The sequence below is a fragment of the Ovis canadensis genome, chromosome 14 (assembly GCF_042477335.2).
Source record: "Ovis canadensis isolate MfBH-ARS-UI-01 breed Bighorn chromosome 14, ARS-UI_OviCan_v2, whole genome shotgun sequence".
NCBI lineage: Eukaryota > Metazoa > Chordata > Mammalia > Artiodactyla > Bovidae > Ovis > Ovis canadensis.
The window spans coordinates 64,342,117-64,365,502 of NC_091258.1; the positions used below are offsets into that span (position 1 = coordinate 64,342,117).

Genomic DNA, 23,386 nt, shown 5'->3' on the forward strand with positions numbered 1-23,386 from the left:
CACACATGTAGCAGGCGTGTGCACAGGGCACAGAGCCCACAGAAGACAGGCGTGCCCTGCCAGTACCAGTGCCATGTGTGCTGAGATGAGACGGCAGGCAGGAGAGACCGCCTGCAAAGCTTCCGGTCATGACTGAGGTCTACATTACTCCTCATCCCCCTGCACACAGTCTTGGATGAGACAAGGTGACACCTCTTGGTGTTCCTTATTGTTCTGTAACAAGTGACCACAATGTTAGTGGCACAAATCAAGGTGTCAGTATGACCCTGTTCTTTCTGGATTCTACAGACAGTTCATTTCTTTGCCTTTCCAAGCTGTGAGAGGCTGCCTGCTTTCCTGGGTTCGTGGCCCCTTCCTCCATCTTCAAAGCCAGCAGTGGAGCATCTTGAAGCTCCCCAAGCTCTCCTTCCACCACCCCGTCTCCTCTGGCTCTGCCTCTCCTGCCTTAGAACATTATGAATGTACTGACTCAGCCCAATACATTTCCCACCATAATCTCCAAGTCACCCCACCATATCTCCCATATACCCCACCATAATCTTGCAGTCACGTGATCTGAATTTCGTCTGTAGGTTTCCTTCATCATGGGGCACGTTTCTCGGATTGTGGGCTTGAGGCTGTGGACATCTCTTAGGGTTCTGTGCTCGTTTGAGCACTCCTCTCAAGGCTGCGGTCATCATCTTCCCTCACTGCAATTTGCTCTGGGCAGCTTGGACTTTGTTATGCTGATGTGCGGTCAAGTCCTGCCATGACGTCCACAGCAATCTCACTGGCCCTGAGCCCTGGAGATCGAGGCCAGTCCACACTCCCTGCAGCTCTCCCCACCTCTCCTTCCCTGTGAAGTGAACGTTGCTCAGTCTGTCCACCTCTTTGCAACCCCATGGACTGGAACCCTCCAGGCACATCTGCCATGAGATTCTCGTGGCAGAATCTCGTGGCCATCACCTAGCCTGGAGGCCCCCTGAGCACAGCCTCCTGTTCCCTCATTCTCCAAATGATACCCCCTTCCCCACAGAGCAAGGCTGAGCAGAACGCCTGGGCTACCCACCCAGCTCCTCCAGTCCGAGCCTCAAGCCTGGTGTTAGAGCTTTAGCCAGCTCTTCATGCTTCCAACAGAGCAAGGGTCCTGCTGAAGAACAAGTGGGGCCTGAAGACCAGACTCCAGGGTACAATCTGTCACCTGAGGGCTCATCTGTCTGCCTGTGAACCCCAGGGAAGAGAAGGAACTAGGGCTCCACAGTCACACCAAACTTCCTCTTTTCCATAAATGTACCATTGACAGGGGTAACTCTGACAGCCAAACCCAGCACTATACTTCCCAAGGGCTCAGGTCTAACCCATCCATCATCCCTAACACTCATGCAAAATGCTCGAGATACCCAGTATAATGGTCCCCTGGGTCCCAGGGGCCTCCCTTATCTTCCCTGGGGACAGACTCTGCAGGAATCACCCGGGCTCAGGTGCACCACCTGTGGAACCATGGTGTTTAAATGGAGCAGCAGAGGGAGCTACTGAGGGTATCTCAGGGGTCCTGGCATCTGGCCAACCACAGAAGCACAGCCACAGGACTTCGTGAAGAGATGGATAGAAGGATGGGTAGGGGATAAAGGACGGAGGCGATGTGGGCAGAGAGATGGATGTATGGACACAGGTGCTGTCTCCTCACAGAATTTTCCCGTAAAGAGTGAGGATGTTGGAAATGAACATTTTCCTATACTCCCCAGGCAAACGCAGTTTAGTGGATACAGTGGCATTCAGTGTACACACAGGTTGACCAGCACTCCAGTTCTAAGAGGATCCCTAAGCTGGGAACTTGGACATGGAAGGACTCACCTGTCTTGCTTCTGCTGAGTCCACCGGCCAGCTCCAGGCCTGGTGCAGGGAGCTGCATACCTGTGTGTCTAATGAATGAGCCCCTGGATCATACTCCACGGGGGCCGAGATTTGTGGTGAGGATGTTCACTGCAGAGCAGATGGCCAGTGTGAAAGGCGAGATGCTCGCTAGTGGCTGTTCCAGACTGAAAACAAATTTGCAGTGAAGTCACCCCAATGGCAGAGCATGTCCTCAGCCTGTGGAAAATTAGTGTTTCAATGGTGTTCTGAATGTTTGAGAAAGAGGGACATGAAAAGAAGACCTGACAACTTCGGGAATAACATTTAGTTCTGAACTACTCTTAGGAAACATTTTTATTTATTTATTTATTTCTGGCTGCACTGGGTCTTCATTGTTTTCCACCAGTTTCCTCTAATGCGGTGAGCAGGGGCTACTCTTCACTGCGATACGCTGCCTTCTCATCGCGGTGGCTTCTCTACTCCCGAGCGTGGGCTCTCGGCAAGCACACTTCAGGCGTTGTAGCTCGTGGGCTCTAGAGCACAGAGTCTGCAGTTCTGACGCATGGCCTTAGTTGCTCAGAAGCATGTGAAATCCTCCTGACCAAGGATGAAACCCATGTCTTGCGCTATGGCAAGTGGATACCTACCCACAGAGCCACCAGGAAAGTCCTCTAAACAGTGCTTAACTTGTAGGTAGACACTGGATCATCATGGCCGCCCCACACATGAGGTTTCTGTATTTGAGTACGGGTAAATAAACAAGCGATGTGTGTCATCCTTATTGAATTTACAGACTCACACCACCTGCTCTGCACTCACTAGCCCTGATGACTCACAACCACCTGCTCTGTCCTCACTAGCCCTGCTGGTGTGACTTGGGCAGCAGGACTCTTCCTGACTTTGCGGTTGTTCTAGTTGCTAAATCAGGTGCAACTCTCCCGTGACCCCATAGACTGTAGCCCGCCAGGCTCCTCTATCCATGGGATTTCCCAGGCAAGAACACTGGAGTGGGTTGCCATTTCTTCTCCAGGAGATCTTCCTGAGCCAGAAATCACACCTTGGTCTCCTGAATTGGCAGGAGGATCTTTACCCCGGCGCCACCGGGGAAGCCCATGCTGCTGATGATCACTTGCTGAAACTCACGCAAGTTACGGTGCCAAGTGTGAGCCCCAATGGAAGCTACGGAAGCTGAGTCATGTTCATGTATTCACGCGGGTTCATCAGCTGATAAGATGCACACCTCGGGGGTGGAATGTTGAATATTGAGGAGGCCCTACACTTGTGGGCGGCAGGTATCCAGGAAAACCTCTTGTGTGAGGCGGCCATGATGATCCAGTGTCTACCTACAAGTTAAGCATTGTTTAGAGGACTTTCCTGGTGGCTAAGAAATCTGCCTGAAAAAGCATGGGACATGGGTTTCATCCCTGGTCAGGAGGATTTCACATGCTTCTGAGCAACTAAGGCCATGCATCAGAACTGCTGAGTCTGTGCTCTAGAGCCCATCAGCTGCAACGACTGAAGTGTGCTTGCCAAGCGCCCATACTCGGGAGGAGAGAAACCACCGCGAAGAGAAGCTGGCTCATCGCAGCGAACAGTAGCCCCTGCTCACAGCACTAGAGAAAACTGGTGGAAAACAATGAAGACCCAGTACAGCCAGAAATAAATAAATAAATAAAAATGTTTCCTAAGAGTAGTTCAGAATTAAATGTTATTCCCGAAGTTGTCAGGTCTTCTTTTCATGTCCCTCTTTCTCAAACATTCAGAACACCATTGAAACACTAATTTTCCACAGGCTGAGGACATGCTCTGCCATTGGGGTGACTTCACTGCAAATTTGTTTTCAGTCTGGAACAGCCACTAGCGAGCATCTCGCCTTTCACACTGGCCATCTGCTCTGCAGTGAACATCCTCACCACAAATCTCGGCCCCTGTGGAGTATGATCCAGGGGCTCATTCATTAGACACACAGGTATGCAACTCCCTGCACCAGGCCTGGAGCTGGCCAGCGGACTCAGCAGAAGCAAGACAGGTGAATCCTTCTATGTCCAAGCTCCCAGCTCAGGGATCCTCTTAGAACTGGAGTCCTGGTCAACCTGTGTGCATACTGAATGCCACTGTATCCACCAAACTGCGTTTGCACGGGGAGTATAGGAAAATGTTCACTTCCAACATCGTCACTCTTTACGGGAAAATTCTGTGAGGAGACAGCACCTGTGTCCATACATCCATCTCTCTGCCCACATCGCCTCCGTCCTTTATCCCCTACCCATCCTTCTATCCATCTTTTCACGAAGTCCTGTGGCTGGGCCTTTGTAGTTGGCCAGATGCCAGGACCCCTGAGATACCCTCAGTAGCTCCCTCTGCTGCTCCATTTAAACACCATGGTTCCACAGGTGGTGCACCTGAGCCCGGGTGTTTCCTGCAGAGTCTGTCCCCATGGAAGATAGGGGAGGCCCCTGGGACCCAGGGGACCATTATACTGGGTATCTCGAGCATTTTGTGTGAGTGTTAGGGATGATGGATGGGTTAGACCTGAGCCCTTGGGAAGTATAGTGCTGGGTTTGGCTGTCAGAGTTACCCCTGTCAATGGTATATTTATGGAGATGAGGAAATTTGGGGTGACTATGACTTCTCTTCCCTGTGGTTCACAGGCAGATGGAAGAGCCCTCAGGTGATCGATTTACCTTGGAGAGTGGTCTTCAGGCCCCACTTGTTCTTCAGCAGGACCCTTGATCTGTTGGAAGCATGGAGAGATTGCAAAAGCTCTCACACCAGGCTTGAGGCTCATACTGGAGGAGCTGGGTGGGTAGCCCAGGTGTTCTGGTCAGCCTTGCTCCGTGCGTGAGGGGGTATCATTTGGAGAATGAGGGAACAGGAGGCTGTGCTCAGCGGGCCTCCAGGCTAGGTGATGGCTGTCTCCAAGGTCAGGTACCGAAGGTCAGGACTTAATCATGAAACGTTCCCTCCAAGTTGTAGACAAGCCAGTTAGCTGACACTCAGTGACGGGCAGATACTCTGAGAGGACAAAGTTAGTTCCCAGCCTCCTTGAGGACCCCCTCCGGGTGCAGGATCATTCACCCAGGAGTTATCATGGGTGTAGCTACAACTAATACACAGACAGGAGTAAGTGCTCCCGAATCATAAACTGGAGCAAAGTGGGTTATCCCTGGACACATTCTACCATGTTCATCTTTGTCATAGAATAGAAATGGGCAGGATATCCAGCCATCACTTCCCATTGAGCCCTTCTTGCCGCAGCCCAGGGGCTGAGCACCGCAGAGACACTGTCCATGGTGCTGATGAACACAAGTCACCTGGAGACTTGGGAGCTGTGGTCTTTGAGTCACATCTGCTTTCTTTTCATTCTGAAAAATTGGGCATTGCTAGAAAAGAAGAGGCTTCTGTGGTGTCTCAGACAGTAAAGTACCTTCCTGCAATGCGGGAGACCTGGGTTTGATGAGCCTACATAGATGGCAATGGCTACCCACTCCATTATTCCTGCCTGGAGAATCCCATGGCAGATGTGCCTGGAGGGTTACAGTCCATGGGGTCGCAAAGAGTTGGACAGACTGAGCAACTTTCACTTCGCAGGAAAGAAGAGGTGGGGAGAGCTGCAGGGAGTGTGGACTAGCCTCGATCTCAGGGCTCAGGGTCAGTGGGATTGCTGTGGACGTCATGGCAGGACTTGACCCCACATCAGCAAGACAAAGTCCAAGCTGCCCAGACCAGAAGGCAGTGAGGGAAGATGATGACCCCAGCCTTGAGAGGAGTGGTAGGCAGAGCTCAGAACCCTAAGAGATGTCCAAACTTCAAGCCCACAATCCGAGAAATGTGCCCCATGATGAAGGAAACCTATAGATGAAATTCAGATCACGTGACTGGGAGATTATGGTGGGGTAATGGGATATATGATGGGGTGACTTGAGGATTACGGTGGGGAATGTTTGGGCTGAGTGCAATACTTTCACAATATTCCTCATAAATGAAAGAGGAAGGCAGGAGGGGCAGAGCCAGAGGAGATGGGGTGATGGAAGGAGAGCTTGGGGAGCTTCAAGATGCTCCACTGCTGGCTTTGAAGATGGAGGAAGGGGCCACGAACCCAGGAAAGCAGGCAGCCCCTCACAGCTTGGAAAGGCAAAGAAATGAACTGTCTGTAGAATCCAGAACAGGGTCATATTGACACCTTGATTTGTGCCACTAACATTGTGGTCACTTGTTACAGAACAATAAGGAACACCAAGAGGTGTCACCTTGTCTCATCCAAGACTGTGTGCAGGGGAATAAGGAGTAATGTAGACCTGTCATGACCGGAAGCTTTGCAGGCGGTCTCTCCTGCCTCGCATCTCATCTCAGCACACACGACACTGCCCACTGGCAGGGCACACCTGTCTTCCGTGGGTTCTGTGCCCTGTGCACACGCCTGCTACATGTGTGTGAGTGTGGCACCTACCCCAGGGACCTATGTGAGAACAGCACCTACGACAGGGGCCTCAGGGAGAGACTGAGAACCGCTAGCCCAGGTGTGTGGTGGAGGCTGCAGGTGAGATCCGGGTGGGGAGGCCCTCGGGACACGTTGAGGAGGGGACAGGTGAGCCCTTTCCCGTGGTAGCCAGGTTGACTTTTAGGTAGAGCCTGCAACTCCGCCCTGAGGCTTACATATGGGTGTGTGTGGTTGGGGGAGACTCACAATTTACAATGGAGAGCAAAGTGGAAAGCAGCAGGAAGTGGACAGAGGTCATGGGGAATTCCCGGGAGGGCCTTGCTCAGAGCATGGCTTCTGAGTCCGTTTTACTTTGCTGACTCTGATTGCTCCTCTGTCCCATGAGAGGGAATAGTGTCCTCAGGGCCTAGGCCCTTAGGGAAACAATGGAAACCCATGGAGAGAAGGCATTCTGGATCCAGTATCTGGGGACAGACAAAAGTTCCTGTGCCATTGCTAACTCAGTGGAGTTAGTTGAAGCAAACTCCCGGGGATAGTGAAGGACAGGGAAGCCTGGCGTGCTGCAGTCCACAGGGTCCCAAATACTCAGACACAACTTAGCAACTGAACAACAAAAATTCATTGAAGGCATCACCAGTTGGGGCTAGCAGGGCCTGGACAGGAGGGCCAGAGGGTTCAGGACACCAAGAGGCTGCAAAGGGGCCTCACCCATAATATGGTCTCACCCGCGCCTCATCCTTCCTGACTCAGGTTCTTGGGGTCTCAGATGAAACCATGTTCTATGCTCCAGAGACCCCATGCCAGGTGAGCAGGCACTGGGAGGTGCCTGGGACCCCAGGGCAGTGTGAGGACTGCCAAGTGCCCACGTGGCTGCAAAGAGTCTGGTGACCCTCCTTTCCTGTTAGCATGCCCCCTCCCTCCATTCTCACAATCTTCCCCTTCCTTTCCCCCAGGGAATAGATGGGGAGGCCAGGTAACTAGAGCTAATGCGTTCCCTGAGGAACCATGGAGACACCGGAGCAGAGAATCAGGTGAATTTCTTGCTGGACAGGACGCAAGGGCAGTACATTTTCCAGCCATAAGGAAAGTGCTCTTTATTCAGATCTCTCTGGTGGTCCACCGTGGGTCACGGGCCCAGTCTGCTGCCCTGTTGGGACCTCCCCCCATTGTGGGAATCGCAGCCTGAGTTCTGGTCCACCCAGGGTTCAGGGCAGCCTGTCAGGGTTTCCAGGCATCCAGGAGGACCCTGAGCCTGGGCCCAGGTTCCTGAATAGCCTCAGGTCTCAGAGCTGGTTCTCTGCCTCAGGCTCTTCCTCTTGACCTCACTCGGGTCTTGGGTCTCAGGTAAGCTCTTTCCCACAGTCTATTAAGGAGACGTGTCTGGAGGAACTAAGGACCCACATCTGCTTTGTGGCTGATAAACGTCTGTGTTGGGGCGTAGTAATTCCTGCAAAAGAAAACCGACGCCTCCAAGCTCATGTAACCTTCTCAGATGGCTCCCCAGGGACTTCCCAGCCCTGGGTCACCAAGGTCTGTTTGGGTCAGAGGTTTTTGGTTCAGACCTACCTCCCCTTCACCCCCTTTCCATCTTTCCTGCTATTTCTTGGACCTTCAAACACAGCCAGCTGTGCAGGGGGCATTTCCTCTGCACCTTGGGCTTATGGGACCAGAACTTGGATCCCCACAGTCAGCTGGTAGGTGGGAGCTGGAGGCCTGGCATCAGGTCGGGAGGCCTGGGCATGGAGGAAGCAGGCATCAGAGGAGAGGGAAGGAGAGTCATTTCTCCCGATCAGCCATCTCCAAGCCTGCTGCCCCCACCCCAAATCCTGTCTGGGCTCTGCTTCCCACCCTTGTTAGCCTGGCTCCCCTGACTGATGATCCAGTGCCCACTCTCCTCTTGGCTCGACTCCAAGGTTCTCCTGAGGTCAAGTCAGGGGACCAGAGCAACCTCTGGATAATGTGGTGGGTGGTCACGTCCCTGAAGTGCATCCACCTCCCAGGTGGTGGGACTTGCCATGTCCTAACTACTCTTACGAGCTTCCCTGGTGGCTCAGAGGCAAATAATCTGCCTGCAATGCGGGAGACCCAGGCTCGATCCCTGGGTAAGGGAGATCTCCTGGAGAAGGCAATTGTAACCAAATCCAGTATTCTTGCCTGGAGAAATCCATGGACAGAGGAGCCTGGCGGTCTACAGTCCATGGGATCACAAAGGCTGGACACGACTGAGCGACTTTCAACTACCCTCAAGTGAAAGGGGTCTGCACAGTGCGTCAGGGTTGGACAGTCCCCCTGCCCTGAGCCTGTGAAGCGGGGACGCTGGGGAGAAGAGACAAGGAAGGGATGTACTCACCTGGGAGACAGAGCTGCCAGAGGGACCATGTCCTGGGAGGAGACAGGAGTTAGCAACGAGCATGTGAGGAACCTTAGCCCATTCTCTCAGGAGAGGCTGAGAGTCCACCTTCTGGTGAACCATGGAAGAAAGAGCCCCACCAAGGAGAGACACTGGCAATTTCAGGCCCCAGTGAGGGCGAGGAGCCTCCCAGGATTATAAGCCACAGGACAAGCAGACTAGCCAGTCGGGGTCCCCTGTGCTGAAGCCCCAGAGAAAGGGCCAGAGACCCTGGGGGAGGCAGGCAGGAACAGACAGGGCAGGGCCTGCTCGGGGCGCCCCGTTGTGCTGGGCTGAACAGACACTCACCTGAGGTGGACGCTGGTGGCCACTTCCCTCTGTTGTGCAGGCAGCCGGGGTTAGGAAAGAAAAACATGCATATTTGTGAGGAGTGTAGAAGGAGGTCAAGGCTTTGGTGCTAGAACATGGGACCCCATGTCCAAGCAGGGGCTGGACACCTCCTTTCTCCACCAAGGCCGCTTAGAGGGGAGGGCCCAGCAAGGAAGCTGAGGAAAGTCCTTAGAAGCCGTATTTGCCCTGAGTCCAGAGGGACAGGACCATAGGCTAAAAGGTTCAGAAGAAAGTGGCCACTGAAGGGACCAGGGCTCTGGGAAAGGCATCTATCCATCCAAAGCTCTGTCTGAGTGGATGCACCATGCTTATGGAGAGAGCAGGGCCAGTGCCTGGGGAGGAAAGGGAAGCCAGCGACTCTGGGGTCTCACTGAGGGCAGTGTCGCTGCTGTGGCCCCCTGCCCTCACCCAGGAGCTGCTGAAATGTGACAGCGGCCTTGTCCTCTGTCTCCATCACCTGGACCTGAAGTGTAAAGACATCCCACCACCCGCTGACCTGGCACGATGTTCTGTCTCATGATCCGGGGCTGTTGTTAACGTATCTGCCAGCTGGGGGCGTTTGACCACACCTGGCCTGTCCAGACTTCCACTCTCTAGCCAAGCGTGACCTTGGTCAGGATGCCCCTCAGATCCTGGCCCTGTGACTGCCCCTCATAGAGTAGCTGGATTTAAATATACAGGAAGAGATATCTTTTTCTGAGTGCTTACTACCTGCCAGCCTACATATAGGGAACTAGGACATGGAGGGGTCTTAATTCTGTTGACTGATAAATGAGGCTTCCCTGGTGGCTCAGAGGTAAAGAATCCGCTTGCCAATGCAGGAGACGCGGGTTCGATCCCTAGGTCAGTAAGATTCCCTGGGGAAGCAATTGGCAACCCACTCCAGTTTTCCTGCCTGGAAATTCCATGGACACAGGAGTCCATGGAGTGGCAAAAGAGATGGACACAACTTCGCGACTAAATAACAAAATATATGATGATGGTGTTAAGGAAGCTCCCACAGGTCAATACCAGGTGAGGCAGGATCTGAAGTACAAGAGAGAATATCCATGGGGAAGTGGGGAGGTCCTGGAGATCCAGGCCAGAAATTGGAGGATGGGGTGTCCCTCCTCTAGGACTAGGGTCAACCTGGGGCAGCAGCAGCATCTGGGAATGCCACTGTACCTGTGAAGGAAAATCAAACGCCCCAGGACAGCCAGCGGCGTCAGCACAAGCAGGACCCCAATCACGATGCCAGTAATGGCCCCCACACCGAGGGCTCGGCTGTTTTCTTGCCCTGAGAGCAGAAGAGGAAGAGAGAGGGGAAATGAGCTCCGAGTTCACTGGAGGGAACACCCAGAGGAGTCTGACGGGAGGGCCTGGTTAGGAGGAAGGAAATGCTCTGAGCCCCGTGTGGTTGCATGTTTTGTCATCACAGTGTCCTCCCAACTCTCCCACCGCACGTGGTTGCATCATTTTCCTCTTATTCAGATTTGAAGCCCTGGACTTGCTCTAACTCTCCATTCTCTCACGGTAGCCAATTCCATGTCCTGTTCATTTTCCTCTGAAGGACTCTTTTCATCTCACATTATGCCCCCGCCCTCTGATTTTTTCTTTCCATCACTATTGTGGGTGGTGGAGGGCAGGTCCTCTCCAGTCCACTAACACTGACTGGTTAATCATATGAGCCAATGTTTCCAGCTCCTCCTGTGCGACTGGCACAGGGGGAAATCCTTCACACCCAGCTCTTTCCGTCCGCATGAGGGAGGGGCTGTCATCCCCACTGTACACACAGATCTGAGACACACAGTAGTTCAGAAGATCACCGGAAGCCACAGAACTAGTAGCGGGTGCAACAAAATGCAAGCAAGTTGTTTGGCTTTACAGTCAAAAACCACCCTGTTGAAAACCAAAATATCACCAGTGAAAATGTTTCTTGCGTGCTGACTCTGTGGAGGGACCCAGGGAAGGATTTTAATCTCATCAACTTCCTGGTGAACAGCCTCTGAACAGCCCTAACATACAGGTGTTCTTCTCCAGGTTTACAGATGAGGAAACTGAGGCACAAGATCCAGTGTGCTGCCCACAGTCCAACAACTCTCACAAATAGTAACCAAACTACGACAAGATGAGCTAAGTTTTGAACAATTAATTGGACACATTGTTCTACAGGCTCTGAAAGGAGACCACATCCTCATCATTTGCTTTCATTACACACCCACTTCCTGAGAAATCACCAGGGAAGGTGTAGAGGTGCTGAGGGTCACTTAGAGTGCCCAGCTGGGGAGCTGGGGTCTCATCTGCAGACTCTGATGGTGGGGAGACTCTACACTGGGGGGATCCTGTATCCTGTCCTGACACTGCTGATTGTGAGGGGCAGCACCCCCTTCTCAGGGAGCCGTAAACTCCGCTCATCAATTCACTGACCACTGGATGCGTGTCCCCATGTCACCTGATCTGTTTGCACCTGGACTGGAATGCTCATGGGATTTCTCAGAGGTAGGGACTGACTACCGAAAAGCATGACCTTCGCCTGTGTTTCCAGATCTCTTGGACAGTTGCCTCTGTCCATGGAATTCTCCAGGTAAGAATACTGGAGTGAGTTGCCATTTCCTCCTCCAGGGGATCTTCCCCACCCAGGCATCGAACCTGCATCTCTTAGTCTCTGGGATTAGCACTGGCAGGCAGGTTCTTTGGTTCTTTACCACTAGCCCCACCTGTGAAGCCCCTAGAGAGGGAAGAGGGGACATCAAACTTGAGGACAAGTCCAGTTCCTTGGCTAATCCCACCTGAGAGCTCCGTGGGATGAGCCTTCCTTCTCAGGGTCCAAAACTAGCCTCCTCTCTGTTCTGGTTTCCACTCCTAATGTGCTTGTCTGAGACTGACTCAGCTAGCTAGATAATCAAGGTCCACGTCTAAAGCACTGGAGTCCTCAGTGTGAGGGGATGGCTGTCTCCATACTGGGCAGGTCTAAGGAGAACCTGCTTCTCAAGAAAGATGTTTTCTTCCTTGTTGTTAAATTATTTAAACAGGGTTGAAGAAAATTTTGAGCTGAAGTATAAGAAGTGAAAACAATAACTTGGAAGGGTGATTCCTCAGCACATTCGAGCAGGTAAAAGAAAGAATCCATGAACGTGGCGGAAAAAAAAAACAAAACAAATTATTCAGACTGGGGATTAGGAAGGAAAAAAAAAATGAGGACTGGTGACTCCAGGCAAAGTATTATGCAGAACTCCATCACGTGGACAAATGTGCAGAATGGCAGTTTTGGAAGTAGAAGACAGAGAGAAAAGCAGTGAAAAAAATGTTTAAAATTAATGTCTTAAAGCTTTCCAAGCTAGATGGGAGATTACCTATCAAGGGTGGTTTAGAACTCCACGAAAGAATCTTTCACGATACAGATGTTGTGACACAATTTAGTCAAATTGCTGAAATACTGAGGGAAAGAGGAAATGATTAAAGCTGCAAGAGAGAAGTGCCTTATCACACACAGTGGATCTTCAACAAGGTGAAAAGCAAATTTCACATCAGAGACGGGGGCCAGAAGATATTGGGATGACTGAATTAAGTCCTACATGGAAGATTTCAACCAGGAAAGCAATGTACAGAAAAAGTCTTCTTCAATGAAGCTCAAATTAAGACTTCCATGGATAAACAACAGTCAAGGGAGTTCATTCCTTGGAGACGTGCCTCATATGAAACGTAAAGAGGATCCTTTAAGATGACTGTTCAAACACTGGACAGTAACTCAAAGCCACAGGAATGTATAAAGAACAGCGGTCAGGAGAAGACCAAGGTGGGGGACGTGGAGTACGTCTCTCTCCACAGATGCATCAGGAACACACCTTCAGAGACAGAAGTGCATGCAGAACACCAGCTGAGAGTGGAGAGGAGGACCTATCCAGCGGAAAAGAATATACAGATCCACGCAGAACACGGACGCGGACAGCGAAACAGCTGATCGGTGGCAGCTCCAACCAAAGACACACTGGCTGAATGGATGCAAACACAAGACCCATATATACGCGGTCCACCAGAAACCCACTTCAGACCTAAAGACACAGGCAGACTGAAAGTGAGAGGATGGAAAAATACATTCCAGTGAGAGCTTTACTTCCTTTCCCATCTGGATTCCTTTTATTTCTTTCTCTTCTCTGACTGCTGTAGCTAGGACTTCCAGATCGATGCTGAATAATAGTGCTGGAAGTGGACACCCTTGTCTTGATTTTGATCTTAGGGGGAATCCTTTCAGTTTTTCACCATTGAGAATAATGTTTGCTGTAGGCTTCTCATATATGGCCTTTTCTGTGTTGAGGTAGGTTCCTTCTATGCCCATTTTTTGAAGAGTTGTCATCATAAATGGGTGCTGAATTTTGTCAAAGGCTTCTTCTGCATCTATTGAGATGATCACATGGTTTTTATCTTTCAATTTGTTAATATGATATATCACATTGATTGCTTAGCATATATTGAAGAATCCTTGCATCACTGGAATAAACCCAACCTGATCATGGCTTACGAACTTCTTGATGTGTTGCTGAATTCTGTTTGCTAAAATTCTGTTGAGGATTTCTGCGTCTCTGTCCATCAGTGATATTGGCCCATAGTGTTCTTTTTTAGTGTTGTCTTTGTCTGGTTTTGGTATCAGAGTAATGATGGCCTCATAGAATGAATTTGGAAGTGTTGCTTCCTCTGCAATTTTTTGAAAGAGTTTTAGAAGGATAGGCATTCACTCTTCTCTAAATGTTTGATAGAATGCTCTTGTGAAGCCATTTGGTCCTGGACTTTTCTATTTTGGTAGATTTTCTTAATCACAGCTGCAATTTCAGTGCTTGTAATGGGGTTGTTTGTGATTTCTATTTCTTCCTGGTTGAGTCAGGAAGACTGAACTTTTCTAAGAATCTGTCCATTTCTTCCAGGTTATCCATTTTATTGCCATATAGTTTTCATAATAGTCACTTATAATCCAAAACCAGTTCTCAGAGGGAAGTTGATAGCAGTACAATCCTACCTCAAGAAACAAGAAAAACATTGAATAGACTACCCAACTTTACATCTAAAACAACTGGGAAAAGAAGAACATAAAACCCCGAAAAGTAGTAGAAGGAAATAAATCAACAAGATCCAAGCAGAAATAAATGAAAAAGAAATGAAAGAAACAATAGTAAAGAGGAATAACACTAAAAGGTCGTTCTTTGAGAAAATAAACAAAATTGACAAACTTTTAGCCAGACTCATCAAGGAAAAAAAAAGAAGAATCAAATCAACAAAATTGGAAACGAAAAAGGAGAGGTTAAAACAGACAATACAGATGGGAAAAGAAGAAGTAAAGCTCTCACTGTTTGCAGATGACAGGATAATGTACATAGCAAACCATAAAGACACTATCAGAAAATTATTAATCAGTGAATTTAGCAAAGTTAGAAATAAAAAATCAGTACACAGAAACCACTGCTGCTGCTACTGCTGCCAAGTCGCTTCAGTTGTGTCCGACCTTGTGTGACCCCATAGACGGCAGCCCACCAGGCTCCACCGTCCCTGGGATTCTCCAGGCAAGAACACTGGAGTGGATTGCCATTTCCTTCTCCAATGCATGAAAGTGAAAAGTGAAAGAGAAGTCACTGAGTCATGTCCAACTCTCAGCGACCCCATGGACTGCAGCCTACCAGCCTCCTCCGTCCATTGGATTTTCAGGCAAGAGTACTGGAGTGGAGTGCCATTGCCTTTTCCCAGAAACCACTTGCATTTCTATAAACTAACATTGAAAAATCAGAAAGAGAAATTAAGGAATCAATCCCATTCATCATTCCAACAAAAAGAATTAAATATCTAGGAATAAACTTACCTAAGGAGACAAAAGAACTGTACACAGAAAAGTATAAGACACTAATGAAAGAAATCAAAGACGACAGAAACAGATGGAGAGATACTCCATGTTCCTGGGTAGGAAGAATCAATATTGTGAACATGATGATACTACCAAATGCAATCTACAGATTCCATGTGATCCCTGTCAAACTACCAATGACATTTTCCACAGAACTAGAACAAAAAATTTCATAATTCATATGAAAACACAAAAGACCCCAAATAGCCAAAGCAGTTTTGAAAAGGAAGAATGGAGCAGGAGGAATCAACCTTCCTGACTTCAGATTATACTACAAAGCTACAGTCATCAAGACAGCACGGTAGTGGCACAAAAAAACGTAATTTTTTGTGTGCCAGGACCATACATAGAAAGAAAACAGGTCAATGAAACAAGACAGAAAGCCCCCAAACAAACACAGGCACCTATGTGTACACTTTTTCTTTTACAAAGAAGGCAAGAATACAGAATGGGGCAAAGACAGCCTCTTCAATAAATGGTGCTGGGAAAACTGGACAGCAACAGGTAAAAGAATGAAATTAGAAGAATTCCTAACACCACACACAAAGACATACTCAAAATGGATTAAAGACTTTAATATAAGACCAGAAACTATAAAACTCTTAGAGGAAAACATAGGCAGAACACTTGATGACATAAACCAAAGCAAGATCCTCTATGACCCACCTCCTAGAGTCATGGAAATCAAAACAAAAATAAACAAGTGGGACCTGATTAAACTTAAAAGCTTATGAACAGCAATTGAAACTACAAGCAAGGTGAGAATACAACTCTCAGAATGGGAAAAAATAATAGCAAATTAAATAACTGACAAAGGATTAAGTTCCAAAATATACAAGCAGCTCATACAACTCAATACCAGAAAAAAAACCCACCCCAATCAGAAAGTGGGAAAAAGAACTAAACAGACAATTCTTCAAAGAAGACATCAGTCAGTCAGTCAGTTCAGATGTTCATTCATGTCCGACTCTTTGCGACCCCATGAATTGCAGCATGCCAGGCCTCCCAGTCCATCACCAACTCCCGGAGTTCACTCAGACTCACGTCCATTGAGTCAGTGCTGCCATCCAGCCATCTCATCCTCTGTTGTCCGTTCTCCTCCTGCCCCCAATCCCTCCCAGCATCAGAGTCTTTTCCAATGAGTCAACTTTTCGCATGAGGTGGCCAGGTACTGGAGTTTCAGCTTTAGCATCATTCCTTCTAATGAACACCCAGGGCTGATCTCCTTCAGAATGGACTGGTTGGATCTCCTTGAAGTCCAAGGGACTCTCAAGAGTCTTCTCCAACACCACAGTTGAAAAGAATCAATTCTTAGGCGCTTAGCTTTCTTCACAGTCCAACTCTCACATCCATACATGACCACAGGAAAAACCATAGCCTTGACTAGACAGACCTTTATGGCAAAGTAATATCTCTGCTTTTGAATATGCTGTCTAGGTTGCATAGAGATGGCTAACAAACACATGAAAAGAAGCTCAACATGCCTCAGTCCTAAAGGAATGCAAATCAAAACTACAATGAGATATCACTTCACACCAGTCAGAATGGCCATCATCAAAAAGTCGACAAACAATAAATGTTGGAGAGGGTGTGGAGAAAAGGGAATGCTCTTGTACTGTTGGTGGGAATGTAAATTGATACAGCCACTATGGAAGACAGAATGGAGACTCCTTAAAACACTAGGAATAAAACCAACATATGGCCCAGCAATCCCACTGCTGGGCACATACCCCAAGGAAACCAAAACTGAAAAAGACAGCTGTAACCCATTGTTCACTGCAGCACTATTCACAAGAGCTGGAACATGGAAGCAACCTAGATGTCCATTGAGTGATCAATGGATAAAGAAATTGTGGTACATAGACACAATGGAGTAACCTCAGCCACAAAAAGGAACGCCTTTGAGTCAGTTCTAATGAGGTGGATGGACCTAGAACCTATTATACAGAGGGAAGTAAGCCAGAAAAAGAATGATAAATACCGTATTCTAACGCATATATACGGAATCTAGAAACATGGTCCTGAAGAGTTTACTTACAGGGCAGCAATGGAGAAACAGACACAGAGAATCAACTTATGGACACGGGGAGAGGGGAGGAGAGGGTGAGACGCGTGGAAAGAGTAACATGGAAACTTGCGTTACCGTATGTAAAACAGATAGCCAACGGGACTTTGCTGTATGGCTCAGGAAACTCAGACAGCGGCTGTGTGTCAGCCTATAGGGGGTGGGGAGGGAGGTTCCAAAGGGAGGGGTAAATGTACACCTATGGCTGATTCATGTTGAGGTTTGACAGAAAACAACAAAATTCTGTAAAGCAATTATCCTTCAATAAAAAAATTAATTAAAGAAAAAAGAACAGTGCTAAGAGTGATCCAAGGTAGCTATCTCATTTAAGCCAATATTTTTGTCTTTCTTGCAATCGCTTGCTTTTCTTTCTCATTTCAAAGATATTTCATGGAACAATATTTATAAATCTATATAATGGACACACACTGTATAAGGATGGCTGAAATTGATGACAATAGGCGTATAAAATCGGGGGGATGGAGATGTATAGGAGCATCTCATTTGTCTTATGCATCATAGAATCTAGTTGATATTTCAACTAGATAGATACATGTTTAAGATATTAATTGTCATCTTCAAGTTAGCCCCTAAGAAAAGAACTGAAATATATGCGGAAAGGGAAAGATAGTCTCAAAATGACACCTAAGAAAGGAAATCACTTAACTACCAAAGAGGAAGAAATAGAGGAATTAATGAATAAAGCATGTAGCACAAATACCAAGTAGTGAGACGCAGATGCTCTTTCCTATCAGAAGTATCTGACTCATCGATAGCCTCAATCTTCAAATTAAAGGCAGAAGTTGACAGAAGGGGTTAAAATTATGACCCATCTCTACACTCTCTTCAAGGGACTCACTTTAGATACAAAGACATAGAAGGTTGAAGTAAGGTTGGAAAAAGATATTCTATGCAAATAGTAATAAAAAGAGAATTGTGGTGGCTGTATGAGTGTCTGATACAATAATCTCTAAACCAAAAAAGCCTACAAGACACAAAGTAAGACCTTACATATCAAGAAACGTTTCATTCACCAAGGAAATCGAACAATTATAAGCATCATGCACCTAACAACATAGCACCAGATTTGTGAATCAAAATGGACAGCATCGAGGGGAGAAACAGCTCGGTCACAACAGTGACACGACAACACCCAGCTTTCAATGATGGATGTGGCAGTCAGAGGAAATTTCAGTGAGAAACTAGAGGCCGTGAGAGCACTGCAAACCAGAGACCTAACCGACCAACAGACAACACACAGTCGTAGGCGTTTATGTTGCGCAAATTACAGTCCTCGGGGCCCCCATCTCTCACCACACACGACCACCGCCCATCCTGGGGAGAAATGGCGTCACTTCCACTGTAAAGACGACGGCGCAACCAAGAAAGACAGGGGGAGGGACGTGGAGTCTAGTGTGCCGGCAAGCCCGCAGTCACAGCAGTGCCAGCTAGCATGCGGACACTTCCTGCTTGAACTCGTCTGCTGTGATCCCACCTTCACTGGGGCGCGTATTCACACAGCTCTATAGAGTGCATACCGCACACCACGGTGCACTTAAGAAAGAGGAGGGTTAGCCTTTGTGACTCACCAGGGCTTCCCAGCAGGCACTAGTGGTAACGATCCCACCTGCCAATCAGGAGACATAGGACACAGGGACCCAGTCCCGGGTGGGGAAGATCCCCTCGAGGAGGTCATGGCAACCTCTGCAGTGGAAGGTGGAGTCTTCACCGCTGGGCTGCCCAGGAATTCCCAGGGACTGATTTTAGCGCTGCTTCCAGCGGTCTTGGCAACGAGGCTTCACAGCAGAGGGCCAGGAGAACTCAGGGGGTGAGGAGGGGAGAGACAGTACACGTTCCAATTGCTTGAAGTGGAGGAAATGAGATGATAGGCTAATTGTTGGTAGAATTAATAAAGGAAGGTTATCCAGGTTAAAATGGGCTTCCCTGGTGGCCTATACGGGAAGAGGGCCTGCAGTGCAGTAGACTCGGGTTCCATCCTTGGGTCAGGATGATCCCCTGGAGTAGCGAATGGCACCCCGCTCCAGGATTCTTGCCTGGGAAATCCCATGGACAGAGTAGCCTAGTGAGCTCAAGTCCGTGGTGTCACAAAGAGTTGGACACCACTGAACGACTAAGGCAGGAGGCGATGATGGCCACTCACAGGTCACACGCAGCCTGAGGGGGTCGCTTCTGCTGGAGCTGCCCCTGTTGAAGGCCTCACACTGATAATCCCCGGCATCCTCTCTGCTGACGGGGTCTATGGTGAGGGTGTTCTTGTCTGAGGACAGTGTCATCCTCTCTGTGAGGAGGAGGAGACTCTGGCCTTTGAAGAATCAGCGTATGGAGACCCCATTCTCATCTGCGAGGCAGGTCAGGATCACGGGGCCCTCGTGTTCTGTGACTGTGGCGTTGCTGGCTTGGAGGGAGGGCCGTGCCCCTGGAGCTGTGTAGAGAGAGAGGGGTGACTACTGAGAGTGGGTGAGGGTGCCTGGGTCTTGCTCCCTCCGCAGTCTTGGGGCCCAGTGACCTATGTAAAGGCGATTGTGAGGCAGGCCCTGGGTCTTTGTCCAGGTGACAACGGGAAAGAGACGATTGCACATCTCTGACCCCCAGATCACGCCAGGGGGACCCTTGCCTGGTTGCTGGGACAACACTCTAGTACTGGACAGCTCTGTGCTATCAGCCCTGGGAACCTTGGTTTTCTGACTGTGGTGCTATCCAGGCCAGACAGGGAGTGCAGGACCTGAGAGTAAATGTTGTGATTGGCGATAGAGAGCCTGGGCGCATTGCCGGGGCTTCACACTGACAAGCCGGGAGCGCTGTGTGGCTGGGTGAGAGGCTGTGTGGCAGAAGAGCTTGAGGTACCCTCTGGGTGGTCAGAGGAGTCTGAGGGGGAAGTGGTGGGGTGTCCGGACCATTTGGAGCAAAGAGCAGAACGCAACACGTGGTGCAATCAGAGGGAAGGGAAGTTCCTCGTCTGTACTGGGCCCCTGGGTCCTTCTGAGCTGTTCACACGCTTGTCTGAAAAATTTGCAATCATTACCCTTCATGCTCACTCATTGTGAGTCTGACATTAATTCGTTTCTCCCATCTTATTCTGGTGATCCTCAGCCACCAACACAGAGCAGTCCATCCCCTCCCTGGCTTCATACAAGGTGAACCTGCTTGGACTTGCCTGGGACAAGAAGTCACGTCCAGTCTGGGTGTCCAGGGGTGATGGCCCATGTACTCAGACCTGAGAGGGATGGGTGTTTATTGGCCTCTGGCAACGTGCATTTGGGTGGGCAGCTCAGGTCACCTAGAAACAGAGGTTACTCACAGAGGACATCCAGGGTGAATGGGTCACTGCGGCTGACACTCACTGGGTTCCGGGCTTCACACACATAGGGTCCTGTGTCATTCCTTGTCACGGCGACTACTGTGAGAGTCCTCTTGTCCTTGGACAGTTCCAGCCTGGTGCCCTTCGGGAGACTCTGATTGTTGATCCACCACATGTAGGAGGTGTTCTGGGTCTCAGATCCACATGTTAACACCACAGTGCCCTCGAGCTCCCTGGGGTTGGAGTTATTGCTGATGATGACGGGTGAGGGTAGCACCGCTGTGCAGATAACAGACAGAACATTGCCCTGAGCCTCCCTGGTGGCTCAGACAGTAAAGAATCTGCCTGCCAGTGCAGGAGACCTGGGCTCAATTCCTGGGTTGGGAAGATCCCCTGGAGATGGGAATTGCTACCCAGTCAGTATTCTTTCCTGGAGAATTCCAAGGACAGCGGAACTTGCTGGGCTATAGCACACGGGGTAGCAAAGAGTGGGACGTGATTGAGTGACTAACACTTTCCCTTTATACCTTAGCCTCCTCTAGAAGCAGCTTCAAACAAAACTGGCATCCTTCGCCTCTCAGCCAGACAGAGTCTTTAAAGAAGGCACGCTTGTGTATGGCAAGACGAATGCATGGGGACATGAGCTCAGAGTGTGAGGCCACCTGCTCTATGTCTGGGAGAAGCATAGGCTTCCTCGGGGGTCGATTGTGCAGCAGCGTTTAGTGGTGGACAGACCTGGGTGGGATTCAGAGACCACCTGGCGTCTCTCCTGGTTTCATCAACCAGCCTCGGGAGAGAGCTCCCTGGGCGGCACCCTCGGGTCGAGGAGCTGCCAGGAGAGTCTTCCTTCCTCCAATCTTCTCTGGGGGTGCTGAGATTTCTCTGGCGTCTCCAAGTCCCCCTGGGCATTTGGTTGATTCCTGGGGACCATGTACCTGTGTGCTCTCCATGCCCAGTCTCAGGAGTAGGACCAGGCTGTGCCCCTGTGTGGATATGAGCCTCGGGATTTGGCACAGGCTTCCCAGTGTCACTGGAGGCAGGAGCCCTGGGACAGGGTCTGGGAGGGGCTTCCTGGGGCTGAGCTTCTCTGTGAGGATCCCTAGGGCCCTCAGGCCAGGGTCTTCCCTGAGTCCTGCGTGGTCTTCCTCAGGGTCCTGGTCACAGGGAGGGGCCAGGGGGCTGGACTGAGAGTGCTGTCCCTCTGCTGAGTCCCTCCATCAGCCCGTCCTTCTCTCTGCACACTGTCTGCAGGGCCTGGCTTCCTGGAAGCATTTCTGACGCTTTGGAGTTTGTCTCCACAGTGTGTGTCCTGCACTGAATGTTCAAACCCCAACACGGGACATAATGCAGAGGGGGATGGGGGCAACTTCCGGGGCTGTCAGTCCCTGTGAACAGAATTCAGCCGCAACACTCCATCCCCGCCCCCGCCTGCCAAACACCTCGAGGTCAGAGAGGAAGCACTCACGGTGTATCTTGAGGTGTCCAGTCTGTCTTTCTATCTTCAAATCATTCTTTGTAATGAGCAGCGTGTAGGATCCTGTGTCTTTCTGGGTGACGTTCTGGAACAGCACGGTTCCGTTGGGGTAAAGTGTCTCCCATCCGCTGTAAACAGACCCATTGGTAGTTGCATTATTATCTACCCTATACGATGCAATTAGCTGGGCGTTGTCTACCCTTTCTCCTCTGTGCCAGGAATAGTCTAGAGCATTCTTTGTCACGTTGTGGGCAAGTAGAAAAACATCCGACCCTTCTGCAGCAGGGGGGGCACGGTTTCAACAGTGAGCTGTGTAGCGGTGGGCGGGGTCCAGAAATTTAAGAGTGAGACTAGGAGGGAAGAGAGAGAAATCAGTTAATATTGTGACCTGCGTGGGGGATGGGAAAATGGTGCCCTGGGTCCTGAGCTGGTCTCTTCATCCCTCAGCCTTAGTGTGGGTGTGTGTGCATGTATGTGTGTGTGTGGTTCAAATTCAGCAGCATGACCCCCAGTCACTTCAGCCCCTTGTTTTTTCCTCTGCTTCCCCAGCTGTCCCCTGGCTCACTCCCTTGCTGCCCTCACACGCCTGCTCACACTCAGGGCCTCTTGGGAGATGACCCCACAACGACCAGCTGCTGTAAAGACCCTGTGTGCTCACTGCTGACCCTTTTCTGCTTGGGTTCCTTCGTGACGCCCATAGCACCTGCCAGCACACCCTCCGTCTCTCTGCTTGTGTGTCTTCCTCCCCACAGAGTGCGGGCTCCGTGAGGGCAGGGGCTTGTCTGATCCTGCTTGAAACCCAGGGCCTGGACCAGGCTCCAGACATTAGTACCTGGGGATGAAGGAAGGAGAGTTCCCGGGAATTCCACAGCGTGGTGTTTATTTGTCAGTTTCTAAGGGTGCTGGATAAGGACAGTGTTTACTGTCCCAGGTATGTCTTTTTCTGTAGTGACACTCAGATAGAAATAATTATTATCATCATCAGTCTTCAACAGTTACTGCTCAGTGAAGAATTACACATAAAACCTACAGCAGTTGAGTCCTCCCGCCCCTCACCAGTTCTAGCTCATGCAGAGTCCCCTGTGGCTGAGCCCCCTCCCTCCCCTGTCCGCTGTCCTCTGCCCTCACCCTGAACAGAAGCCCTCTGTCCCCTCTCAGAGCCCTGTCTCCCCCAGGGACCAGCCAGTCCCTTTTCTCCAGTCTCTGCCCCCTCCCTGAACACTGTCCCCTCTCACCTGCCACCAGGAGCCTGCTCCAGGGGACATGCTGCCTGCTTGCAGGGCCTGACGGGGACTCCATGGTGCCTGCGTCTGCTGTGTCCCTCTCTCTGTGAGAACTTCCTCTCCAGAAACGCTCACAAGCCCTGCATCCTTGTGTGAGCTCTGCTGTCCTTACTGCTCTGTGCTGGGCTTCCTCCGGGGGCAGGAGCATTTCCCTGCATTACGTGGCCCAGGGGCGTGGTCTCTGCCCAGGCCCCTCCCCTGCCTCCCCTCTCCTCCTTCCCTCCCTCGTGGCCCTCCTCCCCCTTCCCCCTCTGTGTGTATTTCTATTCCCTGAACTCTGCTGAGTCCTCTGCCTTCTAGAGCAGTGATTCTCCACCTACACACACTACTACACACACCTACACACAACACCCCCCGACACACCC

General features: G+C 50.1%; 1 pseudogene; it reads right to left on the reverse strand.

Annotated features, from left to right (window-relative positions):
* Nucleotides 1–7,353: 7,353 nt before the first annotated feature.
* LOC138418927 (cell adhesion molecule CEACAM7-like) lies at nucleotides 7,354–23,123 on the reverse strand (annotated as a pseudogene).
* Nucleotides 23,124–23,386: the final 263 nt, after the last annotated feature.